The following is a 20,445-nucleotide window of genomic DNA, read 5'->3' on the forward strand; positions in this document are numbered from 1 at the left end:
TTATAGCAACCCAAATGGACTCAGATAAGACAGATACAATGGCTTAAGCCAATCTCTTGCAATAAATCTCTTGATTATCTGTGTAGGCACTGGTTCTGCTTCACTGGTTGAACCCTGACTAATATATCATGTATACATTAATATTTATAAATGGAAACCAGAAAATTTCTGACTCAAGAAAATGGAGGAATCTATTCAATATTCTGACAGCAGCCAGAAACACATTCTAAATCCTATCTGTATCCAAAGGTCAAATTTCAACAGGTTCAATAACTAGAATGCTATGCTTTCAATTTGAAATTTTTTGACAAATTATTGATGAAACTAATTCTTAGTAGTCTATTATTATGTTTTGATAAAGGCATTCGTACAGAAAACCACGTGGATGCTATCTTTTAAAGTCTCTTCTCATTATTAACTTTTATTTGGTTGTTTTACACACACACACAAACACATACATACTCACACATACACACACCTCAGTTATTGAAAAAATGTATTTGTAAGTTTTCAAAACATTACTTTGTGCTAGAGAAGTGATAATAGGCAAGATAATTTTTTTTGTAATAAATAGCAGTCTGGGCTTCATGGGGATCTGAGTTTTTAACTGAGTGATGCTAGACAGATTAGCTTGTGGTAGCTTCAGTCTCTTCAAGTGTGAAACAAAGATAGGGTCTACCTCAAAGTCTCTATAAATAGTAGTTGCCATGGCCCTTCAATAAGGAATCCTTCAAATTGATCCTCATTCTCTGGGGCAGGACTTCTCAACCTCAGCATTATTGATGCTTTGAGACAGATAGTTATTTTCTGTGTGCTGCCCTGTGTATTCCAGGATGTTTAGTAGCATCCCTGGCCTCCACTCACTAGATGCCGGTGCATCCCCTCCCCAGTCTGACAAAAGAAATGTCTCCAGACCTTGCCAAATGTCACCTGGGGACAAAATCACCCCTGTTCTGGAGGTTAAATTATGATTAGTAGTAGCATTTATTTCTTACTTTTATAAACATTTTAAGTGTAATATACACACAGAAAAGCATAGCTCTATGAATTTTTACTAAGGGAACACAACCATGCCATCAGCCCTATAATGCAGAACAGAATAGTACCATCTCCCCCACCTCACATGGAAATCTGCTGACATTCTCTCCTTCCAGTCACTACTGAGGAGTTTTGGCCAGAAAAAATCACAATATGGAGTTTTTAAAAATAAGAGTATTTCCTTTCACAAAAGTTTATAGACTTTTGTAAAAGTTTACAAAAGTTTATAGACTGGTTTCCTTGTGATCTTGCTCAGGCAACAAAACATTGTTAAAATGATAATCTAATCAGAAACTATCAGAAGAGGGCAGGTGAGCCACTCAAATCAAGCCTAGGATTGCCTGGATTATTAGGATAATACAAGGATGAAAACTCTTATTGTTTTGATTGTTTCCTTCCTCCCAGAAGACTCAGCTTGTTTAACTCACTGGAGAAAAGGGATTATCAAGATAGATCAGCCATGAGACTGGGTAGAGCAACTGCTGGAAAAGTCAACTGGCAAGTGTGGCATCTTCAAAGAACATGAGTCATGAGGTGTTCAACAATAAATAACTGTCCCCAGTTGTTATCATACCCTTCTCCCTGTTATCCTTAAGTTCCCTGGATACTAGGGGACAACAGATCAACAGGCTAGAGTTAACATCTTCAAATGCTGCTGGTATATGATAATGCTCAAATACTACCCCCAAATCAAAAAATATTCAGGCAACTGACCAGAAGACTCCTTCTCTGAGTATATAATATGTTTGCTTTTGGGTATTTATTAAATCCCCCTCATTTGTCTATGAGTTACTGCATAATTGACATTTTGTCTTTTCATTTTTAATACATCTTGAAGGGTTTCCTTGCATCTGGAATAGAGTATTAGTTAAGAGCAGAAATTGTGTAAGGAAGAGTGTATCTCATTAGGAACTGCTGAGGTCCTGTTAGTGGCTCTGCCCTTATTATGCCAGATAACTTTAAGGGTAATCTTTCAAATTTCTCTAAATATCAGCTCCTAACTCTTTAAAAAACATGTTAAGAAAAAAAAGGCATGCAGGGTTACTTTCAGATTTTCCATATATTGATATTTGATATATTGGGCAGAGAACATGATATTAAAGAAAAGCCTTATAAAGAATTATTTTTATTCATACATTCATTCATTCATTCATTCATTCATACTTACTGACTCTTTCATTCACCCGTCCAATAAAACTAGGAACCATGCCTTGTGAAATGGTGCCAATTGGGCCTCATGGAATCCACACCTACTAGAAATAGCATGTAGACAGCTGTACCATAATGAATCTTATATTGAAGGTTGTCATAAGTCTCTTCTCCCAAGGAGATTAAGCAATACAAGTGAACTCATGGAATAATTAAAAAACAGGAAAGGTCTAGGGAACCTAATATTAATTTATTTGTCCATTTATCTATTCATCCATCCAGCAATGCTGAGCACCTATGGTAAACGTTTGTTTTGTTTTGTTTCTGATTCAAGTCCGCTGCCAACTACAAGGTGAATGCATTACCCAAGTTGGATCCTTCAGAGTATTCACAGGACATGGCAAATGCCATTAGAGATGGGTTGGTGACTCAACCAAGGCAATCTCAGATTTTCTTTAGGGTTTCCTGATAGGCAAAATATCATTTTTTCTTGCTTTTAGAAATCTTAAAACACAAAAGCTGTGTTCTAGACTTTCAGTGGTCATGTGCCATTGTTTTTGTCATAACACCTCCCAGTATCAATAGAATTATATGTCAGTACTTGATGAGAAGCAGAGATGGGTAGGTGGAGATTTATGCAGATGTAGAAAGACAGAGCTTATAAAATTGCTGAAGTTCTTCATCCAATCTTGCCAGAAGTTAGACCACTCCTGAAATTCTTAATTATATTCTTGGTCTGGGATTATGTATCTTGTAGACACTACTACCTGCCTTATGCTAAACACGGAAGAATCAGGAGGAATATGACCTGCCAAAGCATTGCCTTTAAGAAGTTCATACCCAAGTAGACCAGCTAATTTTTGGTTTATTGTAGAAATTAGATCTTGCGAAATTGCCCGGGTGGATCTTGAACCCATGGGCTCAGGCAATCCTCTCCCCTCGGTCTCCCAAAGTTCTGGGATTACAGGCTGAGCCACCGAGACTGGCCAGCAAGATAATTTTAAAAGTACTCATTTGTCTTGAGTCCCATTGAAACTCTCTCAAAGCTTGATTGTAATCTGATATCTGAATAACTTTGGCATTGGAAGCAGCTTAGTTTATTGAGTTATCACATTTTCAAGGCTAGCTTTGGACCTTGCAACCTACTAGGAGCTCAGTTAGGGTATGATTACATATTTTAAAAGATTATATATTAAATGTGTGCAAACAACAGCACATAAGACAATATAAGAGAAAGTATTATAAATTCACAAATGCCAGGTTTTAACGAAACTGTTATGTTAATGCTATTATTATTGCTTCACCATGCTCTCATGGTTATCATCATTATTATTAGAGGGTTATGGTTTGTGGAAAGGAGCTTGAACAGGGAGACAGAATGTGTAAGATCTAAATTGAAGTTCTGTCTCTTACTAACTTGTATAATAATAAGCATGTTACATAATCTGAGTCATGTTTTCTTGTCTAAAACAGAGGAGAAAGTATAGAGTTATTTTTATGATGAAATGTAATAACATGATAATATGCCTAACAGAGTAGCTCCCTCACCAAGTGTAGATTTTATTTTTAATTGTATAAACTTCTTCTTGGAAAGTTGAGACCTACACTTTCTGTACAATATCCACTAGCTACATGTGGCTACTGAGCACTTGGAATGTATCTAGTCCCAAATGAGGTGTGTTAGTGCAAAATACACTCCATATTTTGAAGACAGTATAAAAAATAATCCGAATATCACATTAATAATTTTGCATTGATCATAAATTAAGAATTTATGTTATGTTATAATGTGTTGTATTATGCTATATTTTGTTATATTGTTTCAAATAAAATGCATTATAAAAGTGAATGTCATATATTTCCTTTTTGCTTTTTAAAATTTGACTGCTAGAAAATTTTAAATTACATATGTGACTTGTATTTGTGGCTTGCAATATATTTTTATTAGACACCACTGGGTTAAAGAGTTATCCTGAAATTTCAATTATAAACATACAAAAGCTCAAAAACAAAGGATATGGTGGAGAAAATTGAGTTCTTATCCTCAGAGCTATGCAAATATGATTCATGCTGGGAAAGAAAGCATTATTTATGTCAATTTTCTTCAGAAGTAAAGCATGAAACTTTATAAGAAATGGGAAGCTTATCCTCCTTAAATCCAGGTGAGAGTTTGTTGTGGCAGAGCATCAATAGCTCAGTCAGCTTTAGTGAAGGGACTGGAAAGGAACAAATGAGTTTGGAGTCTCTGAACTTGGATACTAATTCCACATTGTCACCTACTAACCATATAACCAGAATAAGATGTATAAACTCATTAATTCTCCACTTCCTCTCTATAGAATAGAAAATACTAATCTACTTCAAACTCACAAAGTTATAGCTAACATTTATTAAGTACTCACTATGCACTTGGCTTTTTGTAAGTGCCACTACTACTCAAATGGTACAGATGAGGAAACTAAAGCAAAAAACCAGAACCGTGTAAGGTACACATGGCCACACAGGTAAAGTTTGGAGTAGTGGAAGCAGAATCCTTTTTGTCAAAACCCCTTTGACATCTGAACTTTTAATCACTGCTCTCTACTCAGATCAGACTTTTACTGCTGTCCTGGGAATGGAATGAGACAATAAATATAAAGTACATACCAAGAACATCAAGGAAGGATACCTGTTTTTATTATTTTTATCATAAAGGTGTAACAGAATATTGAGAGGACAGGATTTAAATCCCTCTGTGCCCCATTAGTTCAAAAGAAAGACCCCAAAAGTTAAGGAAGAACATAAGTTGACTTTGCAAACACTGATTTATTAGTAGTGCCCTGAATCCCATAAGAATTGTTAAGTGTTTGGGGGAAATATATCTGAAAGGTAACATGTGAAAGATGAAAACAAATGAATTCTGTCCAATCAGAAAGTGACTTTAAAATTGGTTGCTACATGTTCAATAAAATAAATGTCTGTCTTCCCAGTGTTCCCACAAATGACTTTGGATTTCTAGGACCATCTTTGTCGCAACAACATCAAGTCACAGTACCTTTATTTAAGGTCAAAAATACATTTTATAAGGTTTGAGCTGCTTATATAAAGGTTTTTATTATTTGTTTGTTTGCTTGTCTGTAAGGAGCTCAGCAGAGCACTCAGAATTGACCAAAAGCTGAACCAAATATAAAGAGAGACTGGAGAATGTTCCCAGTTGTGACCAGCCCACTGCCAGGACCCTACGAGTTTACCAGGGGGTGTCACTGGGTCCTACATGATAGATGACCTCCATGGACACATCTCTACAACACAAGAGCAACTTGCAGGGCAACAGTTTCAGCTCCCTGACTTTCCAAGCTGACACGTCTGAAATAGACATGATTATTTCTGACAAACTCATTTCTTGTTCAATTTGAAATGAAAATTAAAGTTAGATTAGCACAATTTCTCACATTCGAGAGCATGCAGACGGAATCCTCAATGTTCGCTTATAGTAAACCCAACCGAGCCTTGAAAGAGAAGCAGCAATGCAGGTAAAGTTACTGTTTTCAAAATCGCTCCACTTTGCATCCAAATCAGCCCTGCATGGGAAAGCAGCTCAGTGGGGCAAGCTGATACAATCAATGTCACTTTCTCAGAAGCAAGCCATCTTCAGAAAAAAATGTTAATCAAATCGTTTCCCATGCAAATGTAAAAACAGGGGAAACAATGCTAGAGATAGTATCAATATTTTCAACATTAGGCCAAGACAGGCAATTCTCAAAGAGTGATGCTATTTCCATGAATTTAATCAATTCACATTCTTACCCACAAAGCTTTTCCTACTTGCTTTGTTTTTACAACTGTTCATTTAAATGAGTTGGAGGACAGGTTTTGGGAGCTCTTTGCCAGAATGGAGAACTAAGTTCGGAGTTTCCAAGAGCTTACCATCAATTTGGTTTTCATTGTTCGAATATAAATTTGAACCTCAGGAACTGGGTTAAGAGATAACACATATATTCTCTGGGCCAAACAGTATGATGGAACTTTTTCTTGGACTTTTAAAAACAGAGCTCAGCTGTTCTTCCCAATCCCTCCTGCGGGGAGGTAATTTTCCATTCTTACCCTCTCATTAAAAAAAATATAGGTAACTTAAATCCTAACAAAGGAAGTGAGTTCCTTCTTGTCCACAGCAAGAGGGATGGGCAAAAGGATGGATCCAGCTGGGCACAGTGGCGCAAGCCTGTAGTCCCAGCATTTTGGGATGCCAAGACCAGGGAATTGCCTGAGCTCAGGGGGTCAAGACTGGGCAATTTGATGAGACCCTGTCTCAACAATAAATAAAAAAAAATAAGCCTGGCGTGGTAGTGTATGCCTGTAGTTCCATCTACTTTGAAGGCTGAGGTGGAAGGATCTGGGCAACAGAGTGAGACTACGACTCAAAAAAAAAAAAAAAAAAAAAGATGGATCGAGTGGACTATTCATAAAAATGCTCCAAGAATATTAGAGTAGATAAAGAAATAGAAATCACAGAAATTTTGGCTGGGCATGGTGGCTTATCCCTGTAATCTTAGCAGTTTGAAAGGTTGAGTTGGAAGAATGGCTTGAGGCCAGGAATCTGCAACCAGTCTGAGAAACATAGCAAGATTGACACCATTACTACAAAAAAAATTTTTTTTAAATTAGCCATCACAGTAGCAAAAACATGGAGCCAACCATGCTGCCCATCAAAGCTAGACTGTATTAGAAAAATGTGGTACATATACACAATGGAATATTATGCAGCCATAAGGAAGGACAAACATGTGGACTTCACAGCAACTTGGATGGATTTAGAGTCTATCATACTCAGTGATCTACACAGAAACAAAGAACAGAGTACCATATGTTCTCACTCACAAATGGACCTTGAACAATTATCATAATACTATAAGAAAGGGAGTGGCAGTAGTGGGAAACTGTCAGGGGAGGGAATTGGGATTGGCAGTTAAGGGAAATTACCAGGGGCGGGAGGGGCCCACCTCATCAACAAGGGTACCAGCATAATGAACATTTGTATACCTAACCCTGAATTGGACCCCACATCTTTAAAATAAAGGGAAAAGAAAAAAGAAAAAAAATTAGTCAGGCGTGGTGGTGTGTGCCTGTAGTCTCAGCTACTCCAGAGGCTGAGACAGGAAGAGCGCTTGAACCAAGAGGAGTTCAAGGTTACAGTGAGTTGTGATCTTGCCATTGCACTCCAGCCTAGGTGACAGAGTGAGGCCCTGTCTCTAAAACAACACACACACACACACACACACACACACACACACACACACACACACACACACACATACCCCTGGGTGCACTTGGTCTTTGAACAAAACTTTGCCATCTTGGTGTTTGTTTTGGAGTCCGAGCTTGGAGTGTCAAATTTGATGCTTCCCAATGTCCCTCTCAAATCCAGTGTATATTATTTTTTTATCTCTTAGTAACCTTGGCCTTTATCAACATGCACCATGGCAGCTGGAATGGTACTGTCTCCTCTCATCTTTTACATGCATCATACAAGCTCCTGATGCTGCATAACAGAAAGTGAATAGTGCTTACTGACGGACAAAGACCAAATGTATACGTCTTCTTTCAACAACTCCTAGAAACACACTGAAAATCCTCGGTGCAAGATAAATGTTCTGATGTGACAATCTCGGTGGCATATTCCTTTCATCTATGCCAGGGCTGGACAGGAGCCAAAATTTCAGGACTGAACATGGATCTTGGAAACACAACTTCTTTCTGCCTAACACATCTTTTTAAATATTTAAGTTTTATGAACACATCACAGGAAACATAACACTCTATGTCATCTTTAAATAATTCTGGGTGGGGAGAACGCCAAGAATCCATCAATCTTGGATGCATTAAGAGAGTCACAGAATAAGTTTTCTGGATCTTTCAGGTCCTGAATTCAAATTCTTTGCAACTGTTGATCATGTGATCTCAGGGTCCTATTTATAAAAACAGCAAGCTGAAATGAGATAACCCAGGGAAGGCCCAGTCCCAAGCACTCAGTAAGCACTTCATGGCCACCAGTGGTAAGTTTCATGTACCTACCTGTGGAAACTTCTGTGTGTCACCTTACAACAGAGCAATGAGAAACATGGGATCTCTTTGCTCAAATCCCTGCCTGTCCATTTATTAGTCGTGTAACATTGGGAAAAGTTGCCTTATTATCCTCGATCTTGGCATTCATATTTTATAAATGGGGATAATTATAGCTTCTACGTCAGAGAGGTTGTACAAAGGTGGACTGAGATATTTCATGAGAAGCGCTTAGCACAGTGTCTGCAGAGAGTATATGTTCATCACACACTAACTCTCATAATCATGAGTCCACCCTAGTGCTGGCTTCATCATCACTACCATCATACCCCAGCCAGGCCGGCTTCATCATTTAGAGTTGCTGCCTCTTTCTATCAGTTTCTCTCAGTGTGGCCCCAAAACCATTTAATAAAACACTGAACACATCATTCCCTTACTCCAAGCCCTTTAAAAGTTCCCCACGATCTAGAGAATAAAGTTCAAAGCCCTGAATGTGGGTTCTTCAAAGTGATACACAAAGGGTTCCACAGTTGTGTTCCACTGTCATCCACAGGCATATGCTCTGCTCAAGCAAACCAACCCTGTGCAGTCACATCCAGTGTGCTTGTCTCCGTGGTTCTTTTCTCCAGAATGCAATGGTCAGAAAGCACCATATCAAGTGATTTGTGGAAGAAGATTTGAGAGCAAAACCATTTTAGAGCTGGAAAGGACCCAAAAGGCCACTTTGCAGATGAGGAAACTGAGGTTAACTGGCTTTCCCAAGACCACACAGCTATTTATCAGTAATGCCAGTGCTGCACTGACTCATCTGCCTAGAGGGAGGGAACCACAGGGCAGCCTATTAGGGAAAATTTGTCAGCAATTGGCCACAAACTTGCTGACAGGTGATCTTTCTCCATTCGTGAGAAATGAATAGAAGTTATGCACCCGGTAAAGAAAAGACACTAAATGTGCTTCGCAGAAAGTGAAAACTTGTTGCCTCTCTGGCTTTCAATGCAAGGAGCAGAGGGAGCAGGATGATAGGGGCGGGGGCAGCTGAAATGATGTCTCAGGATTTGATCCATCCCTCACTTCAAAGATGTGGCCTCTCAGGCTGCATTAGTCTCCTGACTAATGCTCCCAAATGCACTGCCGAGATTTGCTGAAGTTGAAGATTCCCTGCGATGTTTGCAGGAGGAGCTGTGATGAATAAAACACAAGACTCGCCAATGCATTACTTGGAAAGCAAGTGTGCCCAGCTCTAACTGCTAAATTGCAACTTTTACTCTAAGATAATAATACTAATAGTGACACTCCATTTATACAGAGTTTTTTAAGCTCCCCAAAAATAATAATAATAATAAAAACTCTATCTTACACTACAGCTGTGTCTCTATAGGAAGCATAGAGTGGAGTAAGATAGTGCAAGACAGATCTTCCTTTAACTGGAATATTTTATGGCAAATCAATAAGATCTGGAATTGTTTGCATAAATGAACCCTGATTTTCAAATTTGGCTTTGGAGCTTAAATATAGCTTTGCTGTTGTTGTCAAAAATATTTTTTAAAACATTTAAATATGTGAATTTAATAAGTAGACAATGGGAAGTTGAAAACTACCGATATTCTCTTAAGCTACCCAGAAAGCCTAACCTATGTTTGGTTAGTCATTCTTGGTTTGTGATCAGGATTTGAGTCAATGGTGACTAAGCAGGAAACATTACATATAAACTGAAATGCATGGCTCCAAGAGTCACGTGTAGTTCTGTGGCAACTAGGTTGACTTTGGGTAAGGAATTCTATCAGCTACAAAATCAAAACCCTTGTATGGCTCAACTATCAGGCCCATTAGACAGCCTACCACTCAGAAACTCTAAAACCCCAAACGTCCCCTACAGAGACATAACTCTCTGAAAGGGAGATGCAAATTCATTTTAAAGGTGGATAAGGAAAGGTGTCATGGGATGGTCTGATGGCATGAGACCAATTCCAGTTTTACCTGCGTGTCCCAGCTGTGTGCACTGACAACTTGCACTGTTTGTCCTCTGCTTGGGCCAACACAGAGGTCATTCTGCCAAGATGGTGTGCAGACTGTCTGCTACAGAAGCTGAGCTGTGACTTGAGGCCACGTGTCTATTTTTAGGGATGGAGTCTTCCGTGAAAACATCAATATAAAGAGTTCCAGTGTATTCCAGATTTGGGAATGTTTTGCACTGACTCTATAGCTAAAGTCCATGGAAAACTTGCCCACAGAGCCTGATGTGTTCCTTGCAAAAAACTATTTGTCACCCACATGCCAAACTGTTATGCTGCCTGCCATAGCTGTCCCTGGAAATGCCACCTCATCCACTAAGCTGCATAACTAAGCTACTGAGACCCTGACACCTGCCCAAATATTGCTCAACCAAAAGTGGACTATTCAATGTTTCGTAAGAGCTCCTTCTGCTCCAACTTCACATCCTACCTGACTATCAACATTCTATTCAGCCTTCCAGAGGATCTCGAAAGCCAGATACTTCACTCAGGAATGCAGCAGACATCATTCCTCACAACAGTCTTGCCAGGATATTTGTGGAAATGAAGCCTTTAGGGTTTCTTAGTCGAAAGCAACAGAAACAGACTTTGACCAGCACAATTGCTGAAGAAAGATTAGCGAAGCAGGTTCAAAAATGTGCCAGGAAGCCAGGAAGGCTGAGTGGTCAGAAACATAGAATAGATCCTCCCCGAGAACTGGGGGATAGGGGGTGAAGGCATCACAGTTGTCCCCACTGGACATGAGTGGTTACAGCTTTCTTTAGCACCTCCGTGGCCCCTGAAAATCAGATGCTGTAGTACAGCCACTACCATGATGACCAGAATAAATTCTCATGGGCAGTGATTGTATGTGTGTGTGCACAAGTAAAATAATAAATCTAAATTTAAAGCACTGGGGAGTTGGTACTGAGTTGATATCTAGTCTCCAGAAAAGTGAGGAAAGCAACTCATTAGCCAGTTAGGCCTCTGGAGTAGAAGAAAGGTTCTTCTTTCTGTAGAGAATCTTATTAGGGCTATTCCCTAAACACAGCAAGGTAATGCTGAGACCATGCAACCAAACTAACAGAGAAACAAGTGAAATGACAAACATGCACTACTTGGAGTGAGGAGCACATAGAACGTGTTCTTCCAGTCGGCTGTTTCTGTCCACACTCCTCTCTTGAAAGTGTACTATACTTCATTAAATAAAGCTACTTGCTTATCCTGTTTCCAAAAAAAAGTTGCCTTCCAAGGTGTCCAATCACTCAAATAGAAGAATCTTGTATGGATTAACTAGAATCTGTCCCTGCTTCCATATTTTGGGGTATATTCATTGCTATTGCTTTATTCTGTATTTGCCAAGCAAAGTTGGTGACTGAGTAAACCAACCCATTGCATGAAACTAGGAGAAATGACAAATGTGCTGGATAACAAACTAAAGATGTAAATTTTAAAGTGTTTTGGTAGATTAGATCAATGAACCTAGCAACATGAAATGTAATAGTGATAATAATAACTGAACTCCATTCCAAGCACTCTTTTAAGCATTTTTACAGATTAATATCATTTAATATCAGAGCTGAGGCAGATACTGATATTAGCTCCAGTATGATGGAGAGATCGGAAAACAGAGAAAGAAATTTGCATAGCTGGCCAGTGGCAGGTCCAAGCTTTGAAGGAGGCGACTTGACTCTGGAGCCTGTGCTAACACCGCTGAAGGTGACTTATCATGTCTTATGTGCACAGGGACAGGTGGAGAAATGCGACTTAACAGCAGCACGTAAGGTAAAACAAATAAACAAATAAACTGTGGAGCATAAGTCCTCCGGGTGATGTGGCTGGCAATAAAAGCTAATGTAATGTAGCCTCAGGCTACAATAAAAGAAGTGTGTAGAAGGGAGTTGATAATCTAAAGTCTAGCTGCCTAGATTTCCGTCTTTGGGCCTTTCTTCTGAGGAAGGCTAGAGGAAAAAAAAATGAATGGGGAGTACAATCTGGAGATGTTAAGACTGGGAGAAGGCATCCTGGAAGACAACTTAAATACTGAATAATTGCCATGTGGAGAAAGAATTTCCTCTATTTCACATGGCATCACATGCTGTCTCAAAGAATGCAACCTCTGGGGAGACAGTTTGCTTCAACCTAAGGAAGCATTTTCATCAGTGTGCTTCAACCCAAGGAGGTATTTTCAACAGTGAAGGCTCTCAATGCCTCAGTGGTTTGCATAAAAGGGTAATAAATTCCATATTACTAGTGATGCTACAGCCACCACCACATAGTAGCAACAGTTCAAGCGCCAAGTGACAGAGTTTGTTGGACTGGGTAGCCTCTGGGGTCTCTCTGTACCACGCAGGCATGGAATTCTGTTATTTCTCCCACAAACCATCCATAATCACTGAACTGGATGTGACCTATCTTTCCTATGGCCCAATTTAATGCTTCCTTTGTAGCACTTATTGTATGCAGCCTCGAGTTTTTATCGACAGACCTAGTATTTTCTGCATTATTAATACTGTCAGCTCTCTGAAGGAAAGACCTTGTGATTTAACCATTTTTGTGTGCCCAACCCAGGACCTTTCATTACTTTAATGACAAAGAAATGAGTTCGAAATGAATTTCACACCAAACCCTGCCAGAGGGCCCTGTGAAGGCCTGGGGTGCCAAGGTAAGGACATCATTCTTACTCTGTTCTCTACAGAACCGTGGAATCAAGTTATTAATAGGATGTGACTATAAAGTAGGACAGAGCTGAAGGCCAGGGTCAAGTGTTACATTTTGCAAAATATTATCAAACAGCATATCAAAAAACACTGGATTGACCACACAAAGCCTCACATTTAGGTTTCACAACCTAACTGCTCAAGGACATAACAAGGGTGTAGTTTTTTTATAAGTATCCGAACTCAAGATACGTTTAGAAATCAGACCACAGGTACAACTGTTAAAAAATTAATTTTAACAATGAGTTTTGTTTGTAGATAGTGAAAGAGGTAAAGTTAAGAGCCAGGAGAGCTCAGGTGTGTTCCATGTACTCTGAAATTACTGTGTGATCTTGGGCAAGTTGTGGCTCCTCTCTGGGTCCTTGAAGTCTCGTTTCTAGAAGAAAGTTGACTGGATGATTCAGTTAATGGCTTCATGCATCTGATCCCTGAGAGCACTACTTGGTAAAATGGAGTCCTCAGTTGTCCTTACAAGAAGTAGTGGATCCAGTCGTTGGAAGTGGTTAGACTCTATGCAGCAGGGAACCTGATTTAAGATGCCAAGTGTTAAAGGGGGCAATGGCAAAATGACATGGAAGCAAGTGGGAGTGACGGGGATGGTGAGAAGACAGAAACTGTATCTCATCAGATTAGCTGCAGCACTGAATGGTGGGAGCAAACCAACATGGGGCTTAAGCTTTAAGCTTTAGTGTCTGATATCTGGGTTTGAATTCCAACTTTGCCAATTACCAGCTATGAAACCCTGGCACAGTCTGCCCCCCCACCGTAAAATGCTAGCAATAATCTTACTCACTCATACTGTCATTGTGAATAAGTCTTACAGGATACAGAATGTCTACAGCACAATGTTTGAAACTAGCTAAATATTCAACAAACGCTGGATTTTAACTGTTACCTAACACCAGTTTTCGAATATAGGTGGTGCCTTCAGGAAAATAAAAGAGTGTAGCAAAGTGTTACTATTGGGAGAAAAAAAGTTACCCCAAAAGAGCATTTTAACTCCCTCATTAAAGTGGCACATTTGAATGAATAAAATTAATAATGCACCTGTTCACCTCATAGGTTCCCTGAGAGGTAGTTAGCAGGCTGTCATCAGGACATTTAAGAAACTGTAGGATTATTGGCAAAACAAAAGCCTGCTGAGATGGGAGTTAGATCAGAAGACCTCAGAAGTTCCTTTTATGGATGAGATTTGAGATCCTGTAAGAGGAACAAGGTGAGTGGTCAGATCAGTCACTCTGTGCAACTGTCCTTCTCCAGAGAGCAGGAGGTGCAGGCTTGAGACACACATCAAACATGTAGAGAACTGGACATGTGGAGTCAGAGCTGGCTGGGAAAGTCAGCTTTCCTTTTCCTCAGCCCAGGAGCGAACACGAGTAACTTGAATTCTCCCTAGGAGCCATTTCCCCAATTTGTAAAATGGAGATGATAGTACCTTCCTCCTTTGCCGGTTGTCTAGAATAGACGAGGTGCCGGGTGGAATGCCCAACACACAGTAGGATCTCAAAGAGCTGGCCCTCTTCCCTTCCCTTTTCCTGGCAAATACAAGCAGATGTCCACTTTCATATCAAGGCGCATGCAGGAGAAAACAGTAGACTGGAGCAGGAGCAGATGACACAGAGGGTGGACAACCTGGAAGGTCCTGGAGCCTTGGGAAGCCCAAGCTGGCTGTAATGTTGGATGTGAAAACAGAAAACCATTTAGGGTCATGAGAAGGTGAGGGCTCTCATTATTTTTAACAGGATGCCAAATCCATGTGTTTTTGTGTGGGTCTGTGGAAGACAAGGCAGGGCCCCACAAGGCAGGACCAAGGCTTCTTCCCTTATAGTCTACTCATGAGTTAAAATCGTCTCGTCACTGCTCAACCCCCTTAAAATCCCAAACTACATTTACCTGAAAAACAAACAGAAATATTCTTGAAATTGAGACGATTTATCAAGAGACTAATTATCTTTTGAACTAGTCTGGAATAGTAATGAGCCCCTTTTAAGCGAAAGCAAACCTGTGATGAATATCTCAACATGCCATGCTTAGCAAACTTTCCCAGTAAGATATTACTTCAGGGTAACTTACCACAGCAACCCAGATGTAGATGAACAGAGGGAAAAAACGCAAAGGTGGAAAGGAGGCAGGAGCTTTTCAAAAGCAGTAATTATCTCTAAAATCTAAAATCTCGACTGCCTCTTGAATATTTTAAGTGGGAGAGGGATGGATCACTTAAACTTAGGAAATCATTCAAAAAAGGCAGGCGCTAATAAACAATTCATCACTAATTGGAAGAGGCCTCAATCGAAAGCAAATTTTCAGAGCAGAATTTCTGGCCTAATCATAAGGAGGAACAGCTACCTGTCACCGTTGTCCTCTAAAGCCAAATTCCGGGTCTATTTCAGAGAGAGCAAGCAGCCCTGGCATATACTGAGTACTCATCATGAGCTAGGTCTTGCACTAAGTTCTCATTTGAATCTTTCCAACAACCCTAGGATCTAGATATTATTATCATTAGGGCCATTGTCATAGGGAAGCCATCTGAGGGTTAGGGAGGTTATATAGTTTATCTTCATTCACCTACTTTGTAAGCAAAGGAGCTGAAACTCCTAATGCAAAATATAAGTAATCAAGATAAATAATATTTGAACGCAATATTTTAAAAATCAAGGTTAGCAGGAAGAAAACATCTAAGATGAGCAAAAATCAAAATTTTCAATCCAGACAGTATCTGGCTTTGCACTTACATGCCTTGGCCTCCCTCCCTCACCCTCATCCCAGCCTTGCTACTGGGTGGTGCTGCCACCAAGTCTGAATAACTGGTCCAAGGCTTGAGGATGATGGAAATGAGTCTGAGGTTTCCAGGATGTTCCCATGGCTAAAACATTCTCTGAGCTCCACGGTGCGGGTGGGTACCTGGTAGTCTGATCTGTTCTGCCTATTCTTGTTTCTTTCATGCTTGCCGGTACGGAGAAGGATCAAATAGCCCTGACGGCAGGGACACTACCCTAAATTCTTATTGTTTGCTCTCACGGATAGAACCTAATGAAGGCTGAGCTGAGATCCCTATGTGTCTTAGATAGGATTAGGGGAGGAGGCTCCCCTGCTACTCTGGTTGCCCTGTTAGGTGACCATGATAGTGTGGACAAAGCAGAGCCCAAGGCCATTTTCTTCATGAGAACAGAAGATTGAGAGGTAACCTTAATTTGTGAAAATCATTCCAGTGTAGAGGGTTATGTCAGGATGATTCCTGGCAAATAAATGGGGTGGGGGGAGGGGAGGTTGTAGAGGAAGTATAGACATTTTTTTCACTTGTAGCAACCAGGAAAATTTGAGAATAAAGCCCTGCTCATTCACAAAATACTGGAAAGCTGTTTATACCAGCTTCCTGGATTCAATACTTCAAATGACCTAAATGAGGATTGAGAGAGAGCGAGAAAGAGAGAGAACATGCACAGTAATTGTCCTCTATGAGAAACAGCACTGTTAGTCTCTCTCAAACTCTCTTTAGTTTCTTCTCCCTTTCCCTCTCTTCTCTCTTATGTTCCTATCTCACTTAATATCCTAATGCATCAAATTTTCTGCTTGAGCAGAAACCTTGACCACGAGAACAATGCTTTATCACAATAAGAATTCCAGAACCCTGCAACCGCCTGATGACTAATTAAATCAAATAACAATGAAATTTTGCCTCCAGTTCTAACAAGTGTACATTATTCACAAGCACTTAGAATTTAAAATTGCCTTCTTTTTTTAAATCAAATAAACTGTCCAGCAGTAAGAGAGCACTGGTTTACAAAACACTTTGTCTTACTTTCCACTGAGTTACTTAATACTCCCTCCCATAACCCATTTGCATTGATTCCTTCTTCATCAACTGTCTACACATTCCAACACAGCTCAGAGCTGCAAAGAACTCTGTTGCTGAATCACCAGGGAGGCAATTGTACTGAGTTAAAAAAATACAGATAAGTATCCACTTAAGACAGTACTTATTTTTTAATAGAGCTTTCCTCTTAATTACAATATGGCATTAGTTTCTTTTTTGTTCCATTCTCCTTCTGAACTTTCATAATAACGCTATCAAACAGTCACAAATAAAAATTTGTGCAGCCGAAAATATGCAATTTAATCATAAACCGTAATTTACATATCACTGAGAAGGAAAAAATTTCAAATGATTAAACTCCAGTGCATGAGGGCCAATCTTGGATTAAATTTTACTCTCTGCTAAGGTTAGGTTTTGCACAGCAATAACAAGGATGACTTAAAGGTAATACTAAAACATTGACTGTTACATGAAAACTCCATGTCCCAAAGTGTGTTTACCGAAGATCAAACTGCTATTCTTTTTTGTAAATTAGAAATAAATGTCTTGCAGGCGTCTTCGAAACCTCTTGAAAGAACAGGTAATGATACCACGGTAGTCTCACTAATATTTCTCTTCTTGATCCATTCCCTTCCCCATGGAGTCAGAAATGATGCTCTTTCTGCCAGGAAAAAATCCAGAAAATCCTCCTAGATCACGGTCTCAGTGAGAGCTGACCTTGTTCCTCCCGCAGCCCAACCCCCACTCAGGCTTCTGCTCAGACAATCTCGAGTTATGAGATCTCCCAACTTTCTAGTAAGCGCCAAGGTGGGAAGAGGAGGCTGAAGGTAACGGGATCCACCCACTAGAAAGATGCTAATCCTGACAAACTGCTCGAGCAGTAGCCTGAACCACAGTTAGATTGAATTCGGTCTCTCCTGAGAGGGCTAGACAAGGCTCCTAGTAACAAAACCGCTTTTCATGATGCCCTCAAAAGCAGATGGGCCCTATACAAAAAGTTGTAGAAGGGCGCCATTGCCCTCTAGTGGCCAGAAGTGCAATCTTCCGCGAAGGAGTCCATTTCCAGAGATGTACAAGGCTCTCAATGTCAGGGTAAAATTATAGCAGAAAGATGTCTAATTATGCTCCTCGAGTGTTTTCTTTAGTCCTTCCTGCTCATACAGGAGGCTGCGGATGGCTATCACAGTAATCCTGATGGGACAACTCATTCCTACTCATACTGTATATGTCAAACTTTCTCCAGCTTTGTTTTTTCTTTCTCTTTAACAGACCTGTTGATGTTTTCCCCTTTAATCAATGAAATAAAAATGTATACGCACCAAAGATATTTATACATTTCAGAAGTAATAACTTTGAATTGGAAAGGCTGACAACTCAAAATTCTTGGTAAATGCAGAATGGGGATTCTTGACATTAGGTAACTTTTATGAAACAGCATTCACTTTAATGGGGGGGGGGTGAAATCATTCCAAGCACATTTCCATCTCTAAATCACTGGCTAGTGAATTTACAGAGTGTTCAAATTTTCTAGGAAAAAAAGTACTTGGAAGTTCATAGTCATTCTGTAAAGTTGACAGAGTAAAAGGTTTTTCTACCTACATTTAAATTTGTAGACCATTAATTTATTATCATTATTGAATGATTATGTATGCCTATGATCTATGTAAAACAATTCAGTATTGAAAATAAACTCAAATGAAATAACTATACTTCTTGAACAACTACCTACATAAATGTATTGCGAATGAAGGAGGGTTAAAATTAGATTAGCAAATCTTGTTTAGATGGTTCTGAAAACAATAGATGTGAATGTAACATCAAAGTTTATCAACTTCCTAAGTAACAGGCATTCACAGGCAAGGTTCCAAGACACACTATGCTCATGGGAGTGTAGCTTTGGCATTGTAAATCAGGCCATGAGGTCAAAGTCATGGCGTTTCCCATATGAGGGTCCCCAAATCAGAATCTTTACAAAGCAGCCATGTAATTTTATTCAAAGTGGAAGAAAAACCATGAATTACAAAGACAAGTGCATTAAAAGAGCATGAAATTGATCCGTATTCCCCCAAATCATGGCGTGGCTCTCTAAGCCAGCCTTCCGTCCCTCCTCCCGCAAATGATCAAACATACACATCCAAGGCCACTGCTGAAAAAGGAAACATAGTTTTCGGGTCATTTAAACAAACAAACAAAAAAGAGCCATGTTTTTTTTTTAATTTTCAAATTAGCAAAAGATTGCATCTTAATTGAAAATAGAATTTCGGTTTCTAGTAATTTTACTGTCTGGTGTTCCGATAAGAATGCTGAACATAATGAAAGTTCTAAGTGTTATCAAGATAGCCCACCACTCCGGTGAGAAGTATTTTAAAAGCCTACTTTTCCAGTAAGCAATAAGCAGCAGTCTGAATAGTCTACATGTCTAGGCCTCACCAGATTAACCCATCTCAATCCATTCAATGCATTTCTTCATTCTCCCTTTCCCAGAGGTGAGCAGGATGGTTTCTTTTTCTCAGTCTAGGTAATGAAATGACCAGTTTACACAGATATTGAAATAACAACGAAAAATGACAGTAATAATTATTCATAATAAAGCATGGCTTCAAGACTTTTATAATTAATTTGCAATGTCTCAAAAGCAAGATGTAAAAATAATTTTCACTACAGCAAAGTTTCCTGGCCTCCCAAATGCCTTTCCCTGGTCTCTAACTGAAAAAGTACTCACATTCCTTTGCACTAGGCAGGATCTCAGTCTCACACAGAGGTTGGAATTCCAGGGCCCAATGGCCAGCTCTAAAACTTGGAATCAGAGCTTACATTTAAGGAACGTCAATGACTGGATCCTCCTGGTGCCTCTGGCATTGGCCACACGCTGCCCTTTTGTTGTATAACTTTTGTTCCTTTGTCCTACAGAAGAAGCTCGGACTCCCTGCAGCTGGGGTTGGGCAGTGGCTACTTCTGTGTCCTGGTGTCTGCACCTCTGCATTTGTAGGAAAAATAACTCCCTTCACTTTAGGCTCGGCACTCAGAGCCCAGCCTGGCAAATATGCTGACGCGATGCTAAATGATCCTCGCTCCTGAGAACGCATCTGCATCCCCAGCCCCAGGAAGTCCAGACACCCCGCAAAACCGTCGATGTCTGCTGCAAGCCCAAGTGAGAAAGAAATTGATCCATCCTCTAGCCAGATTAATTATCGTGGCTTCCCTGTGATTAAACCGAAAACTTACTGCCTCATATTAAACCGATAGCAACGATCGGAAGAAGAAAACAAGAAAAGATTTCAGGACCCTCAGAACAAGATTTCTTTAGGGGGAAGCGGAGGGGAAGACTTTGGGCCAATCTATACCCTCACGCAGCTAGGATTCAGGAACAACCGCCTCACTCCCACCCCTTAGGGACGACCCGTCGTCATGCAGGGATGGTATTAAATAATTAAAAGATACGATTCCTTAATAGCAGTGTGATGGCCCATGAAATTCCTGCTGCATTATCAGCAAAAGCAACAGGGCTGCTTCTAGCATCCAGAAAACCTTTCACCCCGGAGCGGCCGGCGCGTAGCCCCCAGCGAAAGCAAGAAGGGGGCCAGGGAGCCGGACCCGCAGGCCTCCCCGAGCCCACTTTCTCTGGGGACTCCGCTTCGCAGCGCGCGGCGGGCGCTCTTCCAGCTCCCCGGAGCCGGGGCGTGGGTGGGGGGAG

The 20,445-nt window shown here is 40.2% G+C and overlaps 1 protein-coding gene across 3 annotated transcripts in view; it reads right to left on the bottom strand.

Annotated features, from left to right (window-relative positions):
• CDH11 (cadherin 11) overlaps positions 1–20,445 on the bottom strand; it is a 163,882-nt gene that overhangs the window by 138,071 nt on the left and 5,366 nt on the right. The window lies entirely within an intron of this gene.

The sequence above is a fragment of the Carlito syrichta genome, unplaced genomic scaffold (genome assembly GCF_000164805.1).
Source record: "Carlito syrichta isolate Samal-C Ts95f unplaced genomic scaffold, Tarsius_syrichta-2.0.1 Scaffold302446, whole genome shotgun sequence".
In the NCBI taxonomy this organism is placed as follows: domain Eukaryota; kingdom Metazoa; phylum Chordata; class Mammalia; order Primates; family Tarsiidae; genus Carlito; species Carlito syrichta.